Here is a 7,153-nt window from a genome sequence, read left to right as displayed (position 1 = left end):
TTTGACAGATTTCTATTCTCTTTGTTTAAATATTGTACTTAGGATTCAAAAGTTTCCTTCGTTTTCGACGTACGATTGAAATAATAAGAAACCTCAGTATTACAGTGGTTAAATATTTGATATATTTTATAGAAATTAGGGATACTTGAACACTTGTGGATTTTATTTAATGAGTACTAACCTACTAATGAGTTCTGTGAAGCTTTATGTGGATGCAGTTTTTAAGTTCCAATCAATATGGTGATATGAGATGAGCAAGAGGATGCAAGAGCTCAAGCTTGGGAATGTGTAGATGGATCCCAAGAGAATATTCAAGAAGATGCAAATATCTAAGCTTGGGGATGCCCAAGGCATTCCCCTATTCATCAACCAACATAAGGTTGTCTACTTCAAACTCAATATTACCCATCCAGATGTAAGCATTGTATATAGTTGCTTTTATTATCTTTGGTTTTATCCTATTTAGTTTTATTAGGTTATTTATTTGGTTCTTGTTTCTTTGTCAGTTTCACTTATAATTGGAAAACAACAACAAAAAAAGGGGGGGTTGAGAGCTCCATCAAATAATCATGCCCATCTTAAATGGCTATAAAGAAAGAGCTTTATGGGAGACAACCTAATATGTTTATATTTCTGTTATTTACTGCTTTGTTGAGTCTTGGAAATCATTACTACTATAATGACCTCTCCTTATCATGTTTTTTTTTTGTTTTTGTACCAAGAATTGCCTCTAATGGTTGAAGGAGATATGCCCTAGAGGCAATAATAAAGTGGTTATTATTTATATCTTTATGTTTATGATAAATGTTTATATATCATGCTATAATTGTATTAACCAAAACATTAGTACATGTGTGATATGTAGACAAACAAAAGAGTCCCTAGTATGCCTCTTAACTAGCTTGTTGATTAATGGATGATTAGTTTCATAATCATGAACATTGGATGTTATTAATAACAAGGTTATGTCATTATATGAATGACGTAATGGACACACCCAATTAAGCGTAGCATAAGATCTCGTCATTAAGTTATTTGCTATAAGCTTTCGATACATAGTTACCTAGTCCTTATGACCATGAGATCATATAAATCACTTATACCGGAAAGGTACATTGATTACACCAAACGCCACTGCGTAAATGGGTGGTTATAAAGGTGGGATTAAGTATCCGGAAAGTATGAGTTGAGGCATATGGATCAACAGTGGGATTTGTCCATCCCGATGACGGATAGATATACTCTGGGCCCTCTCGGTGGAATGTCGTCTAATGTCTTGCAAGCATATGAATAAGTTCATAAGAGACCACATACCACGGTACGAGTAAAGAGTACTTGTCAGGAGACGAGGTTGAACAAGGTATAGAGTGATACCGAAGATCAAACCTCGGACAAGTAAAATATCGCGTGACAAAGGGAATTGGTATCGTATGTGAATGGTTCATTCGATCACTAAAGTCATCGTTGAATATGTGGGAGCCATTATGGATCTCCAGATCCCGCTATTGGTTATTGGTCGGAGTGAGTACTCAACCATGTCCGCATAGTTCACGAACCGTAGGGTGACACACTTAAAGTTGGATGTTGAAATGGTAGAACTTGAATATGGAATGGAGTTCGAATATTTGTTCGGAGCCCCGGATGAGATCCCGGACATCACGAGGAGTTCCGGAATGGTCCGGAGAATAAGATTCATATATAGGATGTCATTTTATGTGAATTAAAATGATGCGGAAGGTTCTATGGAAGGTTCTAGAAGGTTCTAGAAAAGTCTGGAAGAAACCACCAAGGAAGGTGGAGTCCCGAAGGGACTCCACCTCCATGGCCGGCCAACCCTAGTGGGGGAGGAGTCCCAAGTGGACTCCCCCAAGGGGGGCCGGCCACCCCCTCCATGGAAGGTGGAACTCCCACCTCTAGTGGGAGTCCTAACTTGGGTAGGTTTCCCTATCATATGGAAGGTTTTGGGTTCGGGTCTTATTCGGAGACTTGTAGTCCAACCCTTGGGGCTTCCACCTATATAATGAGGGACAAGGGGAGGGGGCCGGCCACCCCAAGACCACAACCTGGCCGCCCCCCTTGAGTGGCCGGCCACCCCCTCCCAAACCCTAGCCGTCCCCCTCTCCTCCATAGCTCCCGCAAGCTTTAGCGAAGCTCCGCCGGAGTTCTCCACCGCCACCGACACCACGCCGTTGTGCTTTCGGATTCAAGAGGAGCTACTACTTCCGCTGCCCGCTGGAACGGGAGGTGGACGTCGTCTTCATCAACAACCGAACGTGTGACCGAGTACGGAGGTGCTGCCCGTTCGTGTCGCCGGAGGGATCGTGATCAAGATCTTCTACGCGCTTTTGCAAGCGGCAAGTGAACGTCTACCGCAGCAACAAGAGCCTCCTCTTGTAGGCTTTGGAATCTCTTCAAGGGTGAGACTCGATAATCCCCTCGTTGCTACCGTCTTCTAGATTGCATCTTGGCTTGGATTGCGTGTTCGCGGTAGGAAATTTTTTGTTTTCTATGCAACGTTATCCTACAGTGGTATCAGAGCCGTGTCTATGCATAGATGGTTGCACGAGTAGAACACAATGGTTTTGTGGGCGTTGATGCTCTTTTTATCTTTAGTTTGAGTACTTTGCATCTTTGTGGCATAGTGGGATGAAGCGGCTCAGACTAACTTTACATGACCGCGTTCATGAGACTTGTTCCTCGTTCGACATGCAACTTGTATTGCATAAGAGGCTTTGCGGGTGTCTGTCTCTCCTACTATAGTGAAGATTCAATTTACTCTTCTATTGAAAACATTAGTATCAACGTTGTGGTTCATGTTCGTAGGTAGATTAGATCTCTCTCGAAAACCCTAAACCACGTAAAATATGCAAACCAAATTAGAGACATCTAACTTGTTTTTGCAGGGTTTGGTGATGTGATATGGCCATAATATGATGATGAATATGTATGAGATGATCATTATTGTATTGTGGCAACCGGCAGGAGCCTTATGGTTGTCTTTAAATTTCATGTTGAGTAGTATTTCAAAGTAGTTGTAATAGTTGCTACATGGAGGACAATCATGAAGACGGCGCAATTGACCTTGACGCTACGCCGTCGATGATGGAGATCATGCCCGAAGATGATGGAGATCATGTCCGTGCTTTGGAGATGAAGATCAAAGGCGCAAAGACAAAAGGGCCATATCATATCACATATGAACTGCATGTGATGTTAATCCTTTTATGCATCTTATTTTGCTTAGATCGCGACGGTAGCATTATAAGATGATCCCTCACTAAAATCTCAAGATAATAAAGTGTTCATCCTTAGTAGCACCGTTACCAAGTCTTGTCGGTTCGAAGCATCTCGTGATGATCGGGTGTGATAGAATCAACAAGTACATACAACGGGTGCAAGACAGTTTTGCACATGCGGATACTAAGGTGGCCTTGACGAGCCTAGCATGTACAGACATGGTCTCGGAACACGTGATACCGAAAGGTAGAGCATGAATCATATGGTTGATATGATGAACACTTTGAGTGTTCACCATTGAAATCACACCTTGTCTCGTGATGATCGGACTTAGGTGCGGTGGATTTGGTTCGTGTGATCACTAAGACAATGCGAGGGATATTGTTTTGAGTGGGAGTTCACCTAGATTTTTAATTATGTTGAATTAAAATTTGAACTCAATTTGTCATAAACTTAGTCTAAACTTTTGCAAATATATGTTGTAGAGATGGCGTCCCCAATCAATTTTAACCAGTTCCTAGAGAAAGAAAAACTTAAGAGCAACGGTAGCAACTTCACCGACTGGTTCCGTCATGTGAGGATCTTCCTCTCTGGCGGAAATCTGCAATATGTGCTTGATGCACCGCTAGGTGACCCTCCTGCAGAAACTGAAACCGATGAAGTAAAAGCTGTTTACGAGACTCGGAAAATTAGGTACTCTCAAGTTCAGTGTGCCATCCTGTGCGATGCAGAATCCGATCTTCAAAAACGTTTTGAGCACCACGATCCTCATGAGTTGATGAAAGAGCTGAAAGCTATTTTTGAGACTCATGCGGCCGTGGAATGCTATGAAGCATCGAAACAATTCTTCAGCTGCATGATGGAAGAAGGCAGCTCCGTTAGTGAGCACATGCTCGCCATGACCGGGCATGCGAAGAAACTCAGTGACTTGGGAATAGTGATTCCTAATAGACTGGGGATTAATCGTGTCCTTCAATCACTGCCACCAAGTTACAAGAATTTTGTGATGAACTACAATATGCAGAACATGAATAAGGAGTTACCTGAACTCTTTGGCATGCTAAAAGCTGCTGAGATTGAGATCAAGAAAGAGCACCAAGTGTTGATGGTCAACAAGACCACCAGTTTCAAGAAACAGGGCAAGTCTAAGGGAAAATTCAAGAAGGGTGGCAAGAAAGCTGCCACGCCTCCTGTGAAACCTAAGAAGGGCCCTAGGCCTGATGCCGAGTGTTATTACTGCAAGGAGAAGGGACACTGGAAGCGTAATTGCTCCAAGTATCTGGCTGATCTGAAGAGCGGCCTTGTCAAGAAGAAGAAAGAAGGTATATCTGATATACATGTTATAGATGTTTATCTCACTGGTTCTCGTTCTAGTACCTGGGTATTTGATACTGGTTCGGTTGCTCATATTTGTAACTCGAAACAGGAACTAAAGAATAAACGACAACTACTGAAAGATGAAGTGACGATGCGCGTTGGAAACGGATCCAAGGTCAATGTGATCGCAGTCGGCACACTTCCTCTACATCTACCTTCGGGATTAGTTTTAAGCCTAAATAATTGTTATTTTGTACCCGCGTTGAGCATGAACATTATATCTGGATCTTGTTTAATGCAAGATGGTTATTCATTCAAGTCTGAGAATAATGGTTGTTCTATTTTTATGAATAATATCTTTTATGGTCGAGCACCACAAAAGAATGGCTTATTTCTGTTAGATCTCGGTAGTAGTGATACGCATATAAATAACATTGATGCTAAGCGAATTAAATTGAATGATAATTCTACTTATATGTGGCACTGTCGTCTTGGTCATATTGGAGTGAAACGCATGAAGAAACTCCATACTGATGGATTACTTGAATCACTTGACTTTAAGTCACTTGATAGATGCGAAGCATGTCTAATGGGTAAAATGACTAAGACTCCATTTTACGGTATGATGGAGCGAGCTGCGACTTATTGGAAATCATACATACCGATGTGTGCGGACTAATGAGCGTAGCATCGCGCGGTGGTTATCGTTATGTTCTAACCTTCACAGATGATCTGAGTAGATATGGGTATATCTATTTCATGAAACATAAATCCGAAACTTTTGAGAAGTTTAAGGAATTTCAAAGTGAAGTAGAAAATCAACGTAACAAGAAGATTAAATTTTTACGATCTGATCGTGGAGGTGAATATCTGAGTTATGAGTTTGGCATGCATTTAAAGAAATGCGGAATACTTTCACAATTGACACCGCCGGGAACATCACAACGAAACGGTGTGTCCGGACGTCGTAATCGAACTCTCTTAGATATGGTTCGTTCTATGATGTCTCTTACTGATTTGCCGTTATCATTTTGGAGTTATGCATTAGAGACAGCCGCATTCACTTTAAATAGAGCACCATCAAAATCCGTAGAAACGACACCGTATGAATTATGGTTTAATAAGAAACCTAAGCTGTCGTTCCTGAAAGTTTGGGGTTGCGAAGCCTATGTAAAGAAGTTACAACCGGACAAGCTAGAACCCAAAGCGGAGAAATGCATCTTCATATGATACCCTAAGGAAACTATAGGGTACACTTTCTATCACAGATCCGAAGGCAAAATCTTTGTTGCTAAGAACGGAACCTTTCTTGAGAAAGAATTTCTCACTAAAGAAGTGACTGGAAGAAAAGTAGAACTCGATGAGATTGATGAATCTATACTCGTTGATCAGAGTAGCGCAGTACCGGAAGTTGTACCTGTACCGCCTACACCGGCAACAGAGGAAGCTAATGATAATGATCATGAAACTTCGAACGAGGAAACTACTGAACCTCGCAGATCGACAAGGGAGCGTGCCACTCCTGATTGGTATGATCCTTGTCTAAATGTCATGATTGTGGATAACAATGATGAGGACCCTGCGATGTATGAAGAAGCGATGATGAGCCCAGATTCCAACAAATGGCAAGAAGCCATGAAATCCGAAATGGGATCCATGTATGATAACAAAGTATGGACTTTGGTAGACTTACCTGATAGCCGAAAGGCTGTCGAAAATAAATGGATCTTCAAGAGAAAAATAGATGCTGATGGTAATATTACTGTCTATAAAGCTCGACTTGTCGCAAAGGGTTTCCGACAAATTCAAGGAGTTGACTACGATGAGACTTTCTCACCTGTAGCGAAGCTAAAATCTGTGAGGATTTTGTTAGCAATAGCTGCATTTTTCGATTATGAGATTTGGCAGATGGATGTCAAAACGGCGTTCCTTAATGGAGACATTGAGGAAGAGTTGTATATGGTACAACCCAAAGGTTTTGTCGATCCTAAAAATGCTGACAAAGTATGCAAACTTCAGCGTTCAATCTATGGACTGAAGCAAGCATCAAGAAGTTGGAACCGACGCTTTGATAAGGTGATCAAAGACTTCGGGTTTATACAGTGTCATGGAGAGGCCTGTATTTACAAGAAAGTGAGTGGGAGCTCTGTAGCATTCCTGATATTATATGTAGATGACATATTATTGATCGGGAATGATATAGAACTATTAAGCAGTGTAAAGGGTTATTTGAATAATAGTTTTTCAATGAAAGACCTTGGTGAAGCATCGTATATATTAGGCATCAAGATTTATAGAGATAGATCAAGACGCCTAATAGGGCTATCACAGTACATATCTGGACAAGATTCTAAAGAAGTTTAGAATGGACGAAAGTAAGAAAGGGTTCTTACCTATGTTACCAGGCAAGGTCTTGAGTAAGACTCAAGGACCGGCTACGGCAGAAGAAAGAGAAAGGATGAGTAATATCCCCTATGCCTCGGCAGTAGGATCTATCATGTATGCCATGCTATGTACTAGACCGGATATAGCACATGCTGTTAGTTTGACTAGCAGATATCAAAGTGATCCAGGAATGGAACACTGGACAGCGGTCAAG

Source organism: Lolium perenne, chromosome 2, assembly GCF_019359855.2.
Source record: "Lolium perenne isolate Kyuss_39 chromosome 2, Kyuss_2.0, whole genome shotgun sequence".
Taxonomy (NCBI): domain Eukaryota; kingdom Viridiplantae; phylum Streptophyta; class Magnoliopsida; order Poales; family Poaceae; genus Lolium; species Lolium perenne.
The sequence above is the reverse complement of the archived record's forward strand: the minus strand, read 5'-3'. Positions refer to the sequence as shown.